Source organism: Nothoprocta perdicaria, unplaced genomic scaffold, assembly GCF_003342845.1.
Source record: "Nothoprocta perdicaria isolate Ctin4 unplaced genomic scaffold, notPer1 scaffold_14, whole genome shotgun sequence".
NCBI lineage: Eukaryota > Metazoa > Chordata > Aves > Tinamiformes > Tinamidae > Nothoprocta > Nothoprocta perdicaria.
This window is the reverse complement of record NW_020454538.1, coordinates 304250-322186: the sequence shown is the minus strand read 5'-3', so window position 1 is coordinate 322186 and position 17937 is coordinate 304250. Positions and strand designations below refer to the sequence as shown.

The 17937-nt window shown below is 38.5% G+C and overlaps 1 non-coding gene across 1 annotated transcript; it reads right to left on the bottom strand.

Moving 5' to 3' along the window:
- Positions 1–11610: 11610 nt before the first annotated feature.
- On the bottom strand, positions 11611–11681 carry TRNAG-CCC. Its single transcript has one exon. It is a non-coding gene; the product is annotated as a tRNA-Gly (tRNA).
- Between the last annotated feature and the right edge of the window lie 6256 nt (positions 11682–17937).

Below are 17937 nucleotides of genomic sequence, written 5' to 3'. Positions count from 1 at the left end.
GCATGGTGGTGGCAGAAAGGTTTGGAAGACAGGCCTTTTGGCACAGATGTGGAAGAGCAGACAGGATATATTAAGACATCACAATATGACACAGCAGAACTCTGAGATCTAGGGGTTGATGTTCCCCACAGTGCTCAGGGAAATTTAAGGTTTTAATCATTTAACTTTCCATAGATTCATTTGGGAAAGCTTCCCAAAGGACTTCTGGGATGTCCTTGGGAGGTAGCACATTTGACACAGGACTGTGGGAGACCATACCTTTCACTGGATGGCAGCTGGCTGTCAAGTGGTATATGCTTGAATAGCTAAAAGTGCATTTGCTGCCTATTTCTGGGCAGGCAAATAAAGAGTTTAAGCAATACAGTAAAMGAAGTTTGGAGACTAATAAAGGCAAATAAATATTGGTTTCTATTTTAGGTAAGATGAGTCGCCTACAAGGCTCCACTGATGATTGAATAGATCTCTATTGACTGTAATAGGAACCTTAATATCTAAGTCGCAAATGCATATCTACATGTATAGATAATTAAATGTCTTAATCTCAAGTCAAAACTCCTTCTGCAAACATATTACATGGAGGTTTTTAATGCCTGCTCTTTTTAGTGATATACAAACTCTTAAATATTCTTTAGTTTCACTCTTTAGACTTTAAGTTTATAGTTCTCCATCAAGAAATTAGGAATTTTCCTTTCACTATGGAATATCTAGGGGATGGATGCACACTCGATTGTGAGATGCTGAGTTAGTCCAGTACCAGAAAGCCTATAAAAGCACTATATAGAGAACTCAATTCCTTAAAGAACTATGTTCCATCCCTTCCAGTGGTCTACAGATGGGCTTTGTATCTAGAGGCTGTGGGTGACCACTGTGTCTAGCCTGATAACTTGCAAAAAAGGTATTTGCTTAAGACAACAGATTTCCTTGGCTAACAGATTAGTAACTGTTGGCTTACGGGGAGATTGCAACAGTCAAGGAAAGCAGTCACCTCCCTTACATCTCCTGTAGCAGCAGCAGGTGTTGAACTTTAGATCAGCTCTGGTCCTTTCCTTCCACATTTTTCTTTCCATGACATAAAAAGCCATATCCTTGCCACTTTCCCCAGGTTCAGTTTTACTTGAGATCTTCCATAGAGTTCATCAGTGCATCGAGAGGGTAAGAGCTTCAAATAGGGAGGGTTATTTGCCCGATTTTCTTGTGTGCTGCTCACCTTTGAGATAGCTAAATACTGTGTCACAAAATGCCAACAAGTCTTTCTCGAGGTGCTTCTCTTTCAATGGTGCCAGTTGAAATATCACTGTTCTTCTACCTGGAGCTTTTCATAATATTCCTGCTCATTTCTAATTAAGCTTCGATGAAAACAAAACAAAACAAAAAAAAATGTAATATGAGAGGTTAACTGGGGCTCTGCCTTTTCTTTCCAATTTCAGTGCCATTTTTTAGCATAAAACAGCAATGATTTTAATATATACAAAGGTATATTTTTGAGTTTCCATGAGCACTTTTAGTATTTGAATGCTGTCTGAAAGTGAGGATCAAAATATGCTTTCAAGGGGCTTTTGTGCTTTTCTTAGTAATCCAACATAATGTGAAACCTATTCTTTAACCTCAGCAATAAAGATGTGCAGAAGACTATAGATTAAGTCTATACTTACTAAAACGGGTGTGCCATTGGAAAAAGCTTTCGGAGAAAATTTATATCAAAACTGAAGATAAATCCACATTTGTACATAATCAGAGGCCTGACTTCCATTTCAGTGAACTCCTGCTGACAACAGAGCAAGAATCAAGGTTGGGGAATAATTTAGTTGTGGCTAAGAGTGTGCCAAGGAATAACTGAATAGTAGAACCAATGGTTAGTGTAATAGAATATTTTTATTTTGGGCTTTATTTTTACCTGAAAGCCACTTAGCTGTTGAGGTGTGGTTATGAGACTGGGGTCATTCAGACATATTGGCCAATTCTAACCATAGAAGTAACATCATGAATAATAATAAAAAGCAAAAACAAACGAACAAAAAACAGCACATGCAGAGAGCTGAAGCATGAGGATGCTATAGCTGAAGTTGTATGAAGCTGAAGATACTCTAAGATGAAGCTAGATGAAGCTGAAGATGCTATAAGATGAAGCTGAAGATGCTATAACTTAACTGAAACCCATAGGTCTTACAGGACAGAGAGGACTGTAGGTGTCCTGGTCTTACTCAGGATGTACAGGCTGACATTCTGGATTTCCCCTGTCCTTCTTTGTGTAACTACAGACAAGGTTTTTCCTTCAGGAATTAAGATTCCTAAAGACTTCTCTATTTAAATTAGAGGCTGTTCATACCAGGGGACAAGTCTCACCTCATTATAAGTTTTCTGAGCACTTCTCATCTCATAGTAGGTTTTTTTTTTCTGCTATAGATAAAAAATGATCTGTTTAAATACATATTGATTAAACAACAAGAAGAAAACAAATTATAAAGCCAAATATGAGAAATGACACATCGTCTGGGTAACTATAGAGATGAATCTCTCTGCCCCTAGGCAAAGTCATTACGAAAAGCATCATCTGCTTGATTTCACTGGACTTTGGAACTTCCCTTTGGATAGTTTAAGTTTAATTAAATTAGGCAAGACTTAAATCTAATAGTTCTTTGGTAGGATTAATTGTAATGACCAGTAAAAAGCAGCCACTGAGAAGAAGTTATTTTTAGTTCAGTCCCTTTTCATCATCATTTGGATTTTTTACAAAGGAACTTTGTGTATATTGTTGATATACACTTTTTCTTTCAGTCCATCATATTTCTAAAATACAATGGAAAATAGTTTGTTAAAAATTCAGGAAAATTGATTAGAATTACATTGCAGAACAAAGGTGCAAAGAGAGGTTTGTTGGATATTGAGGACCCTTTTTAGCAACAGTGGTGATGAGGCACAAAAACAGGGCTGTCAGGGAGCTGCTGGATTTTTGTCACTGAGGTCTTTTCAATCAGTTTGAACAGGCACCTGTCAGGGATAGTTTAAATATCATTCTCCTATCTAGAGCAGGGGCTGATTTAGATGGACATATGGAGATGCTTCCAGAGTAAACAATCTTTTTTTAGGTTGAGCAATTTCTGAGCCACTTCCCCATCTCYTAATACATCCATTGCCTTGTTCCGTCCTGTGCTGAGAAAGGATCCCTACCGATGCCTTCATGGGGCATGGGGCATGGGCATCCATCCCTGGATGAAGGAGACATGGCATGGGGTTAGTGCATCTCATTCTTGGCGTCAGTGCATCCTATTCTTATAAGAACTTCAAGTAGCCTTGCAAGCAGCTGTGAAAGGACAGAGAATTAAACCCATTCTCATAGGATTTATCAATTATCTAGGGATGAATTTGGAAGCTTCACAGAGGGCAGGCCTTGAGTTTTCTCCTTTTGCTAGCTGCGATTTAGAAATCACTCCAACAAAAGAGAGGGTCTTATAGACTTTGGTTTACAAACATTTTTAAATCTGCCTCTAATTTTAAATTTTAATCATTATATTTCTTCTGCTGTTATCAACTTCCCTTCTCGATGTGTTTTATGTATTATTATATTGTCTGGGAGTCTAAGAATAGACTAGGATTAAAAAAACTTCTAGAATAACATACACCCCAGCCATTGCTACTCATGTTTTTGACCTAAGTCAGCTTTAAATCTTAATCTCGACAGTGGGTGAAATCAGAGGTACCAGAGTGCGGCTCTGGCAGCCCAGCAAGAGCAGAGGCTAGTGAGAATGACTGAGAAAAGCAAGTGTCTGAGGACTCCTCTGATGCTCAGGTTGCCCCACACACAATATCTCCAACATGGTTATGTCTCCAGAAGCCGCTGGCACAAGCAGCCAGAGCTTTGTGATTCTTCCTCCTTCAACCACCTTGAGAGATGCCACGTTCTTTCCCTAAGTCAAGAAAAAGCTCTTCTCCTTTGATAACAATCTAAGCTTTCTTTTTTTTAGTTATGTAAAATCTTATYGTAAGTGTTCAGAAAAATGTGTGACAGGAAAGAAGGGAAAAGTAACCATCTCTGTTGTGACGCTCTTCAAAGAGTAAGCTGCATTTTAATTAGCCCTGAGGAGTTTAAGCAAGACAAGCCAWTTTTTTTCCATGCTACAATTAAGAGTCTTGTTTCCATAGGACATTTTGGGTGGCAGATAACAGGTCAGGTATATTTTAATTAACTTTGGGTAGCTAAAAAAGACAGATATTTCTATCTCAGCCATCATCTCTAATCTTAACATCTTTCTCAAGCAGATTTGAATAACAACATGGTATTTTTTTAATTCATTAATTGTCTAAGAAAGAKAGAAGGAAAAAAGGRRAAAAAAATCAAGGTTTCTTGCAGTCTACAAAGAGCATTTTATTCCTTTATAACACCTAGTTTAGTCTGCTCTCAATTAAATTAAAAATGTTGAAAACATTTTTTCTGAAATGCAATTAATTTCAGATTAAGCCTATTTTTGTTCTCAGCACCTTAGCATTTGGGGAGCATTCACTGTGTAATCAGTGCTGGATAGAGTGAGGCTCTGAGCAGTAGAAATTGGATATCAGTAAAAGGGCAAGGTGACAAGCACACATAGGAAGCTGGGAGAAAAAGTTGCTCTGTTTTCACTCTGCTTTCTATTTGCCTTATTATTTAGCAGCAAAACATTTTAGCTGTAAAATTTTCTGGGACTGGGACTCTCTCTTTGCTCCTAGTGTGGAACAGGCAGCCCAGTATTCTGACCCCTAAGTGAAGCTTCCCAATCAAGTAATAGCTGCTCAATGATTAATCWGTTTATGAACGAGGGCTTATTGCAGTTTGCCTTTGCAGTACCTACAATACAGACCACATTTGGCCGAGATGAGTATTTGCCATGCAGCAATTATCTTACTTTTCCCATTAGCTTAGAATTCACTTTTATTCATTGCTTTATTTGAAGACAGTGCTTTTTTTTTCAGCCTGTCTTACCCACCATACTCAGCATTTCCCATTTTCTGCTTTTCAAATTGCACTTTACACTTATAACTATCCGTATGTTTTGTTCAGATGAAATTCACTTTTCCACCTGTAATTCAAGCAGAGGGACTCCAATGTTTCTCAAAAATTCTTTTTTCTTTTTTTTCAGAGAGACATTGGAGTCCCTCTGCTTGAATTATTCATGACTTTSCCAGTAATTTATCTACTAACTCTGTGATTTTCTTCTCATTTTACCTTTAGTTTATGCTTTCGGTAATACATAAACAATTCCACAAGTAATAAAGAAACAATCAGTTGTCTTAGTGCTTTACTTAAGAAAAAATAACACCCAAACACTACACACAGGTTCTGTTCAATAAACTGAGGCAGATGGAGCTGAGGACAACTGTGACGTGGAGGGGAGAACAGCACTGTGGACTCCCTTCTAATTTTCATGTGTCTGGGGATGCAGTGGGGTTTCTTTCCACCAGCGCCTCTGCTCCCCACTTCTCCCCATTGGAAATCACAAGAATCAGAGAAGTGGTCCCTGCTGCAAAACGCACATAAAGAACAGTAAGCAAATAAATTGGTGCTTAGTTCCTTGGGGATTGAGCCTTTTGAAGTCAGTGGAAAGACTCGCACTGATTTCCGAGAGCTCTCGGGGGCTGCCAGCCTTGTTTCTTTGAAGAGCAATAGATGGTTGAACCTCCGTCTTCATGAGCGCAAGGGGGTAAGTGTAGAATTGGCAACTGTTTTGAACACCTCGCTCTGGACCCTGACCCCATTCCTGTTTCTGTGTAAACCACTGAGAATTATTCCCCTAATTTAAGGGGGAAATGCACTTGGAAAATGCACACATATCTTAATATAGTTACTTCAGGGTGCAAGGGCCTGATCATGGATCTACCTCCATTTGTGCCAAGGCAATTTGGTGATCCAAGTCTAAATTCATTTATTAAATTWAAACTCCCATATACGAAAAATGGTCTGGTGAACCTAGACCTGAACTACAGAAGCAGGAATATGTTACCTTATTTATTTGGAGTCATAATAGAGGCTGTTTTAATTATATAGTTTATAAATACATCACCCTTGATGTTACAGTTAGCATTTTAATTTCATATGATATACAATGCAATTAAAACCTCCCCAAAGAAGTGACAGTACCGTTTATGTCACTCAGTAGAGAATTACATTCAGACGAAACAATTACTGTTGCTTTATTTTTGTTTAGGAAGAAAAATATGTTTGTACCTTCTTTTGCACAACGAGTATCTGATGCCTGGCTCTTGACAGTAATGTAATCCTGTGAAGTAACTCAGAGTTATTAAGACAATTTCTCATAACAGCTTCCCTTAGGCATAAGGGGATAAAAATAATTTTACTTTTAAAATAATTTAAAAAATAATTTTAATATGCTTTTTGGTGAAAACTAGAATGATGAACTAACAGTAATTTAAGTATTTCAAGCCAAATTGGATATTGCCTAAGAAAAACTGTCATCAGTCCCTGGATCAAGGCTTTCAGTGGTTCATTTTTTGATGAAGGTTTTTGAGCACAAGTCATTTGTGAAGACAAAAATACACAGAAAAGCAGAGCTTATAACAAAATATCACAAAAGCCAATAAATATGGAATATCTGCCCAGAAGTATGGCCAAATATAGTAGTAAACTCATGGGCAAACAGAGATCATCACAACAGGACACAATTATGCTAATAGATAAAATAATTTGTTTTGGGGCTGGAGAAATATTTTACATTGTCTTCTCCCGCAGACTCAATGATTGTTCCGGCGAACAGAACTGCAAACTGGAAAATGAGCTGCTGCCTCCTGGAAAAGACAGAGAATCAAAAAACAGTGAAGCTTACAGACAAGACAAGGGGGCCTTTCCCCTCCATTGTCACTGCTAAATGACAATCTCCTTGCTTGCAACAAAAATGCATCAGGCATTTTAGACAAATTTTACTCTTTCTGATGCAAGCTTTGAAATTCAGGAATTTCGAAATCTCACACTTGTTTTCTTTCCATCCCTGAACTGTAGCTGTTCAAGGCTTAACTTGTCCAAAGTTCTGAGTGATTTAAATGATTTGCCATGATTCATCCACTGAACTTTTCTTCACTGCAGGTTTTCTACCTGTTAATCAATTTATATAAAGAAATATGAAAATAAAAATGCCAGTAGTTCCACTCTGATAAATACTTGCTTTTTTCTTCAAGGACCTGTGGTGATTTATTGCTATGCAAGCTGAAGAGTAAATATGGGGCAAAAATGAAATAGGAAGAATATGAACATTAAGCAGACTGTTCTCCAAATATCATGGCTCATGTGCTGTTTGTCTACACTGTTTTAATTCAAAAGATCTCCTGTGAGAGATGCATGTGTGTTGCAAGAAGTTTCTGCTCAAGAATGAATGATTTTGGACTTATTGGAGGAAATATCTCAAAAGAGAAGAAATGGACTATCTGCTCTTTTGATTTAATAATTCAATATTTCTGGTGGTATGATTTATTTACAATGGCCAAACATTATTCTAGCTCTAACCAAGCTTTGGGACACATTGTGTCTATCTTCTGTTTCCTTCTCTATAGAGTGAGGCAGATGATAAGATTGCTAATGATCTAGAATTCATATACAAACATAGCCTGTAGAAACACAGTTTTCATGTTTCTATTTTAACACTTCCTTTAGCATGTTCAGTCTGTTTGAATCACTTAACTTTCTCAGTTAAGTTCACTTTTCTATGGATATTGCTACTTCTACTGAATGTTTCTGAGTATCTTTGGTTGGATTGTCCTCTTCTGAACTCTCTGCACATTATATACAATTTAATGGACAGATAGCTCTGAGTTATGCAGGAGGCAGAGCAAAGATAAACTAGGAAGATGAATCAGATATAGAGCCCAGCATGCATAACAATTGATGTGTTTTTAATGTGCCTTATCGAGAGCCAAGTTTCAGATCTAGACAAAAATTTACTCATTGTCCCAATTCAGGTATTCATTGTGGAGATAACTTTTGTGATGTTTAAAATAGAAAAAATSATATATATGTGATGAAGGAAATTTTCCTGTAGAGAGACAATCTGTGAAAGCTCCAAATGACCTAATTATTAATCTCTCCTAAGAGTATGATGGCTGAAGGCAGTAAGGGTTCCTAATTCATCACATCTAGACTGTGGGTGTTTATTACCTGGAGAAGATGAAGAGAGTTTCAGAGAGTTAGGAAGAAAAATAGGGCTTGAAAAGAAAACTCTAGAAACATGTGTGAACATTTTTTTAACCGAGCTTACATAAGATTCCTTTATATGCTCMCTCATAGCACTGTGATATGTTGGCTACATCCTGACAAAATGATCACTAAATCTATTAACTGTGTAAATTGCTTTTAACATTGAGGCTTCTCTCATATGTTAATGGGAGAGTTTTTCGTTATATATGATTTTTTTTCTCAAAGCACAGGTGAGATTACGGTACTGACAACCAGCCTAAATAGTCTCCTTTGAAAACACTTTAACTGTTATTACATTATTATAGGTATCAAAAAATAATAATCCCATTAACCTCATTGAAATGTCTATTCATGTATGATCATATTTTCTGTCTATGAACTGCAAGGCAGCCTGTGTTGTACTAATAAGTCCTTTGAATGCTAAAGTTGTAGAGTTGATACCCGCTTGTGCTTCCTGCAGAATTTCCCCAAGAAATCTTTATTTTCAAAACCATCTACTTCATTACCTGGTTGTCTCATTTAATAGTCTGCTAAGAAGCTCAATACAGAATCTTTTCCTTCATAAAAGAGATGCAGAGCTGTGTTGTTCTAGGAAAACTTTCATTTTAAAAGGCACTTCTTTAAAGCTTTGTTTTGTGCAGTTCACTTCATTTTGTGTCAAATATTCCCATGGACAGACAAAATGAGTAGAAGAATTTGTGGCTTCTGATTTACACAATAACTGCCAGAAGCAGGAATTCAGAACAATACATTCTCCTATAATACATTTTTGAGGAAGTCAGTGATATTTTACCTTCTCATTGTTCACCTGCACCTTTAAAATTGCATTTAGTGCTGTTAAAATGTCTTAGCTTAGCAACTTTGGAGACAAATGTCTTGTACCTACTCACATAARATGGTCTGCCTTAGGCAAAGCAATCTCAATGACTTCTTGAGTTCACACTTGTAGGGCCCTGTTAAGCACCTTCTCTCATAAAATTGCTACTTTTGTGGTCTTAATTCACCAACCGGTAATATCACACATGAGAATCCATCCATTCCACTTTGAGAAGTCCGAAGCTCATCTTACTCCTTTGTAAAATGGGAGCTTTCCAGGTTAGGGCTTCCTCTTGAGGGAATTCTCGTGGCACAAGTGTTATCACGTGCTGCGTGTGGAATGAGACAGCACACGAAGCAGTCAGATAGAGCAGTGGAGCAGGGAAAGGTTAATTCAGTATAGTTCAAAGATGGTCGTGTTGGACATAACACGACTCTTCACATTTTCAGATCAAGGTTGCAGAACGGGGACGATACCMAGCCTAAAGACTGAAATCTTTCATAAATAAATGCTTAAGAAGTACGGATCAGTGGTCAGTGCCATCTCATTTCAAAATAACCACAGTGCTATATTCTCAATAGACCAGAAAAGTGAGTTTAAAATGTTGTATGGGGAGAGAGTCTCAAAAAATGAATAGAGAAAAATTTCCTGAAGCAGATCAAGGAGATCAATGCTCTTTTTCTTTTTCTTTTTTTTTTTTTTTCCCCTCAAGAGTAGGAAAATTGATGAATTATACTGGAGAGAAGCATAATATGATTTTTCATTTGTTCCTGAGAGCCAGCTGCCCAGATCCCCTGCTGTGTGGCTCCCTGGGCAGCAGGGGAAATCAGTGAGCACCAGCTGTCAAGGGAAGTTGGGAGTCACAGGGAGCAGCCCATGAATCAGCGGCTGAGGAACTCAGCCAACACTGGCTCCCAGCTCCAAAAAAAAGGCAAACTCCATAGGACCTATGGACGCTGGTTATGATGGAGACTGATAGCCAAGGTGCAAGACATGGAAGAATAAGGATGCKTGGGAAACATGACGAATCACCTATCAGCCTGAAAATGAGGAAGGAGCAGGAGGACTGGTGGATGACCAGAAGCATGCAGATGATGAAGTGCTACAAGCTGTTTAATTTTTATAGGAGACATGGACAATATCGCAGCAGCAGATCAGCGGCATGCTATGCCAATGCAAAGAGAATATGTATTAACTTTTATTTGAACTCTTGGCCAGAACCCAGGGAGTTGATAGAAACAGTGTTAAATTGTAAAAGCAAGGCTGCAAGCATCGGGGAATAAAATTTGAATTCCAAGATGCGTGGCAAGCTATTTAGCAAAAAATAGTAAATGTGACTTATATACATGAGAAAGTATTGCTCTCAAATGAGGTATTCATAATACTCTTTRAGTTAAGGGCAGATATTGTCACATTAAAGATACAATATGTTCCCACAGTCATTAGAAGAATGGACTCASTGGAGAGGCAGTGGACAAAATATTTGAGACTGACCTAGAATACCCTTTCTGATTGCAATCAAACTAAAAATGCACTTGTAAGAGAGATTAGTCYCCATTTCCCATTAGGAAACTTCCTACCACAGGGAGAACCGTAAAGAGTAGAGTGRAGACTAATGTTTTAGTCATAAAAATTTGGCCAGCTCATTTAATCTTTCCTCATAAATGGATGCTCCACTCCCTTAAGAGTCTTTTTTTTGCTCTACACAGGTCCATTTCTAGAAGTTCCACATCCCTCTTCTACTGGGGAGCCCAGAACTGCACCCAATATTCCAGGTGTGGCCTCACCAGAGCTGAGTAGAGGAGCAGGATCCCCTCCCTTGACCTGCTGGCRACATCCTCCTGAAGCAGCCAYGATCCCATCGGCCTTCTTGGTCACGAGGGCACACTGCTCACTCATGGTTAACTTGGTGTCAACCAAGACTCCCAAATCCCTCTCTGCGGAGTTGCTCTGTAGCAGGTCGACCCCTAATCTGTACTAGTGCCTGTTGGGGTTATTCCTCCCCAGGGGCAGGACCCTGCACTTGTCCTTTTTGTACCTCATGAGGTTCCTCTCTGCCCAGCTCTCCAACCTGTCCAGGTCCCTCTGGATGGCAGCACAGCCCTCCAGAGYCTCGCTGACTCCACCCAGCTTGGTGTCATCTGCAAACTTGCTCAGGGTGCACTCCGTGCCCTCGTCCAAGTCACTGAGGAATAATTTGTACAGCCCTGGGCCAAGTASTGACTCCTGAGGGTCACCACAGGCCTCCAACCGGACTCAGCTCCATTTTTCAAGATTCTCTGAGCTCTGCCATTCAGCCAGTTCTCAATCAACCTCACTGTGCACTCATCTAACTTATACTTCTTGAGCATTCCTGTGCAGATGTTATGGAAGATGGTGTCAAAAACCTTGCTGATGTCAGGGTAGACAACATCCTCGGCTCTCCCATTATCTATCCATTGTAAAATGTCWATCAGGTTGGTCAAACACAACTTCCCCTTGATCAATCTGTGCTGACTACTCCTGATGACCTTTTATTCCTTCACATGCCTAGAGATAGTCTCCAGGATGAGCCGCTGCGTCACTTTTCCAGGGATGGGGGCAAGCCTGACTAGCCTGTGGTTTTGTTGGATAAAGGTTTTGCGCCGCCCGGGAATCGAACCCGGGTCGCAAGAATGGGAATCTTGCATGATACCACTACACCAGCGGCGCTGCTGATGTGAGCACCCTGAAGTCACCCTCTCATGGACAGTGTGTGAGCAATTTAATAGGAATATGAGGCAGGAGCACTCCTGAAGTCTCCAGGAGCAGCAGCACTGGGGAGGATGGGTTTATGTTCATGTGATGATCAATGCTCTGCTCGGGAAATGCAGTTTGCATAGGCTGCTATTGAGCCTGTGTTCTGCACTCGAAGAGTTCTAGCAGTAAATAGCATCAGTGCAGAGCGGAGAGGGGAAGGGATTATTAGAAACAGCTCCAAGATTTGTTACAGAGGAATTTTTGAATTGGGGTATGACTGTAATCGTGCACAGCTGCACTTCTTGCAGCATTTGTGGAGAATCAGAGATAATGGACTCAAACAAGTAAACAGCAATACAAGCACCAGGTTGCAAAGGAGAAGAGCTAACAGGGCTGATCACAATAAGTATAGTGACATTCATGCCATTTGTATCTTAGTAGAGAAAAAAAGGGATATAAATATGTCTTAAAATAACAAACTATCTACCTTATTTATCTACTGAAATCTGAGAGCAATGCAGTGCAGAGATACCTAATAAGTAGGAGTTATAAATCTTACTAGGAACTCAAGAAATTCAGAAAAAAAATCTAGAAACTCTGAAGACTCTTGGTGTGACTCAACTGTACTAACTTTACCTAGAAATTATGAGTCTTAGCAAGTCAGCCTAGATTAGGTTAATTCAGCAATGCTGAGGTCACTGCCAAGATAATTCATGCCATCTGATTTCTGACACCTATTCTGGAAAGAGCAGAATTCTCCATAAAAAATAATAAGTCACTCTAAAAGAGATGGAGTTTCGTTTGTTTGTTAGTTGTTTTTTTTTTTTGTTTAGTCCAAAGATGGAAAGCATTTCAGGGATTTCTTTAATTGGTGGATGATATTATGAAATGAAATTATCCAGCTGGTTATTGCTATTGATAGGAGAACCTGGCGAACCTGGTATTCATGTTAGAATATAAAGAATACTTCCCCGTCCCACCAGCTACCAATGAATGTTTTGTAAACTGGAGGCAAACCTCGGGTGCTGGTTTCAGTCAGGCTCTCTAGGGGTTTTAGCAAAATGCAGTAAAGTGAAGTCCAGAGTAAGACTGGAAAAAGTAATTATAAGATACTAGCACAGAATGAAAGAGGGAATGTGTACCCTGCCCCATTGCAATTTTAAGATATAGAATATTATAGACTTTTTTTTTCCCTTTTTTTTTAAAGTATACATAGACATTGAACGATCTAAGTGAAAGGCTAGAGACATTTTCTTCTGGTCTCAGCAATTGCTCCTTCTGTGCAATCGTAACATCAATGGAGCTATTAGGGGATGCTGCATATACCAGAAATTCAGGTCAGTTTAAAAGACTGTAACAGAAGCCTCAAAATGCAGAAATTTTTGCATTACTTCCATAAGCGGACAGCTCACAATCATAGACATGACTAAGCTAAGCAGGTGATTAACATAATCAAATGTCAATTTGGGGGGGTCTGATAAGTGTCTAGTAGCACATGTCTGAAATGGGCCACATTTTAGGAGGCATAGGATTTAGAACAGAAAGAGTCTACATAAGCAAAACTAAGCTAAGTTGTATGAGATCCCATTTGGCTCCAGAAAAGGGTGTATTTGTAAGCAGTTACTGCAGCCCAGTTCACATCCAGCCACTTGCTAAGTTGTAGAAACTGGGAGATGGAAGAACTGGCTAGCTGGAGGTCAGATAGGATTTCAGTGTCAGATGCTACAGAAGTCTGTTCTAAGCGACTGTCCAATTCATTAACCACAATGAATGTCTTTCATCAAAGTCATTATTTAATATATTTTTTAACATCAGGACAATTGCACAGTTCCATACTCTGATGGTGATTGATATTCAGTGCCCTATCTTACAGTTTTAATAGTGTGGCCGTTAAAAAATGACTGTTCAAATGAGGAGTACATGCTTCATTTAAAAAAAAAAAACAAAAAAAGGCACTAAAGGCACTCTGAAAACCAGCTGTTTTCAGGCACTGTGAAAACCAGTTTATACCCTAAGGCAATATTTCTCACTACTATTAATTTTTTGAAAAAGAACAATCTGAACTATTACTCCAGGAGTTGAAAACAGTCTTTGGCATATCCAGGTGAAAACACCTTTTAACACAGTTCTGATTTCTTTGCTATTTTATACACCTTACAATTACTGACCATTTACTGCTCTTGCTTGCAAAACTCAGTTGCTCTTGAAAGCTTAACTAGGAGAAAAAAATGTCTGTTCCCTCTTGTCCTCTGACAACACAATCATCTCACCTAACTGAGGGTTTTTTCTTATGGGCTGCCAGTGCTAAGGGAAGGCACCTGGCATCACAGACAACTCCACCAGCTCATCATATGGTATTTCTTCCACCACGATTGATGGTCACCCTAAATTATCTCCAGTTCCCATCATGTAGGACCACAGAAGGGTGGTGCCACCTCCAGCTACTGTCAAGGGCCCTGTTCTTACTGCTTCCATCTCTTCTATCTAGATTGGGTCAATATATTGTACCACTTCTAGCACACAGACAGACCTACCTGCTGCTAGGGACTTCTTAAGGATTCTATATTGCTTGCCAATGGCAGTCTTAATGAGCTACAGACCGTGGTGTTATTAATTAGGAAGCATGGTTCAATTACCCACTGGCTTTCCACTGAAAATTGAGTAGAAATTTAGAGGAAAAGAAAAATAAGTATCTTGGAATATTTTCAGTACAGAATGAAAGAAAAAAWTATTTTTTATTACTATTTATTGTTGTTGTTAACTATTAACCGTATAAGCAGCCCCACATAAATCATTTATAAAGTAGATCCTGATAACACTAAGAAAATTGTTTGAGTATATCAGTCAATGCTCAGAATTGATGGGGGAAATGGCATAGCCCAAGCAGAAGGGCGAAGAAGCCCAAGAAAGGAAAAGAATTACCAAGATAAATGTCAGTAACTTCACCAGGTATGCCACCTGCCACCTGGTATTTACTAAAAGAAGATTGGAAGAAGATTATATCTAGAAAACTGGACATAAAATCTGGATATGGAAAAAGGTGTTGTGGAAGAGAAAATGGTGTAAAGAGACACAGGGTATAACAGTGGACAGAAGTAGAGACATCTGGGTGATCATCTGGAATCAAACCGCAATGCACTCCGTATTAGTATTATGAGGTAGCCCTATTAATTCCAGTGGAATTGTATCAATTGCCCTGAAAAACATTGGGATATACCCATCCCAGTGGATGGATATATCTCATCTRTCTTTAGCAGACTAAAATGAATTCTGGGATGGACCTGTGATGAAGCAACCTCTTCTTTTCTTGTCTAGCAAACACCATATAGCACATTTTTTCTTTCTCCCCTGATGGATATCTGAGGTTTGGAAACCTCTGCTCAATGCACTGTGAGGCTCAGACTGAAGTAGTGAGAAAACAGATAAGCAGCAAAATTCTATTTAGAAAGGTGAAATATTTTATCCACTCTTGATGAGATTTTTTTAAAATCATAAAATCATGCAAAATTAATGTGGCTGAAACAATATAGATGATGATTTTCATGACAGTGCATATAGTGATATAATTAAGTTTAGTTTGTATATTGTTTGGGAAGCCTGTACTGAGAAACTATTCCAATACAGATACTTAAACACACTGTAKGCGGAATTAGGCTTTATTAAGCTTCTTTCCTTCCCCATCCCCCATCAACAAACAAGCTCCTAGTTGGGACAAGCTCCTGGTTGGGACTTTTATCCATAATATTCTTTTCTTTAACCAATATTGTGCAATGAACAAGCTAGTAAAATCTGTCAAAAAGATAAATGCTTTGAGAATTCATTTTCAAGATTAAACTTACTGCAAAAATCACACAAATGATTAAAGAATAATTTTAAACAAACACAATTGAAAAAAGTTTTCTAAATGCTAAACTACAGATTTTGATAAATCACAAGGTTTTATACCGTGCATCTTTTAAATATGTAAATACATAAACATATGCATTATGTATACACATACAGGTAAAAGTGAATTATTTATGCATTCTGTTTCAATGTAAAAAGTGATCACTGGTAGGACCAAGCAAATACTTCATTTTCTTTCTTAAAATCAATTATTGTAAATAACTACCTTTTAAAATTTCGGGCAAGCATATCACAGATCACTTCAGGTAAAAGCTCACATACCTTTTTAATGCATAATGACATTATTCTCTTTAGTATATTACATATATACATATACAGTGTAGGAAACAAAATATATAATGCAGTAAATAAATATTAATAATGTTTCATAGCTAAGCTAATGATATAAGAAGTTATAAATACAGTGAATCTCATAGGCAAGTAGATATATAGACATACAGATAGACAGGTGAATGGATAGATAGATGATAGTTAGATAAACCTGTTCATTAGTATGCAGTTTATAGCAACCATTATTCTTTTCATTAAGTGCAATAGTAAATCCCCTCCTGCATCCAGGACAAAGAGAAAACAGAATCAATTCCYRTATAATTTCATGTGTGACAGGAGAACTGCCTTGATTCTGCCGAGTCTCATCTTAAATCCTAATCTCACAATATTTAGGTATCTGTGCATTTCCAACACCATGACCTAGTTCTTGGTGTGAGACTCGCACCTTTGCAGAAGAGTATGTGCTTAACTGTCTGCAAATCTGCTTTTTTTTTTTTCTAAACCAGAAAATAACAAGGAGGGGAAAAAACTAATGTGAGACATCCTGTATTTTACACATTTAAATTGCCAGACAGGTTTAGAGCAACGGCCCAGATCCTCCTGCAAACACTTGACATGTGAGGACCTGTTCCAAGCATTGTTTGCACACTCCCTCTAAAGGGCTGGGATCTGTGAAGTTCTACATCTAATTTGCCTCCCAACACTTTTTTTGTCATTAAATAAACTCTGGATGTCCCTGTCATCCTTACAAATATCCTGATACTTTTGCAACAGTGTTCACTAGAGATGGGTTTACTGTCTTTGTAACGTGCTGTATGTGAGTAGGACATTTGTCTGGTTTGAACATTTGGGGAATGMAATAATCCTCACTCCCTCTTGCAGAAATTTGTATGTTATGCCTTCATTAATATGATTTTAAGAAGAGTTTTCTCTTTCTCTACGTCATTTTTTTCACTTCCCCTCCTCCCCAAACTAAAGGAGGACGGGACCACAAAGGCACAAAAGAAAGATAAATCATTGCAAATGCAGAGCATGACAGAGTTTTGCACGTTGAATTATTTCAGAGATTCCAACATCTTCTTGTGAAACAGCTGCTTCTTGCCACAGGGAACTAGATGCACTTAGTTCCCAGAGCAAAACTCAAGGACCTAATTTGAGCAGTTACTAGCGCTGGTGCTGAGCCCAGGCACCAGGGCAGGACTAGATGCATTTGAATAGTGTCCTGCATGGCAGTTCATACTCACATGCTCACCACAGTGAATTAGCTGTAAAAAAAGTGAATTCTGTGCCATTGCTTCCAGGGCAAGGCAAGCTCTTGTTAAGCCTGATTTGGCTGCCTCTAGAGAGCACTGCAACTCTGCTCTGCAGGAATATGCAGCGTTCTCCAGCTGCTGAATGTGAGAATTCAGATTTCTAATAATAAGAATCTCAAAATCCATCACGCTGAAGAGGACCGAAATGAAGCGMTATCTTAATCAATCTTTAGGAAACATCAGGAATTTCCCCCCTTTCATGGTCTTAGGCACTTGTGTGCACAGTTAGGCACCTCTGCTCACACATCTAGGTAATTTTCTGAATAAAGGACACCTAAGTTGTTAAATGCATGGTTACTCGCACTGATTTGTCCACAAAAATTCTTCACACAAAAAAAAACATTTTTCCATCAAAGCAATTGTAAGAAACACTTGCAAAGATGACAAATGCTCATAAAAGCCAGCCTAGCTAAAATTCCATGGGAAAATCTGGAATAATCACTCTGTTTCCAAATATAAACCTTAGTCATTATCTTTAAAACAAACAAACAAACAAASAAACAAAACCCTTCAAAGAAATAGTATCACCCAATATCACCTAAAGGAAATATTATCATCTAATATCCTGTGAATGCATGGATTCAAATTCCTGCCACACAGGGCAGGGCTTGTACGTTTTTAGCTCACTCCCCCAAGATATGGTGCATAGATGAGCAGGGCTAGCGCTGACTGCTTTGGTTACATCTACAGTCTGCAACTGCTCCATCMCGGCCCCAAACTAATCAAACTCTTTAGCTGGA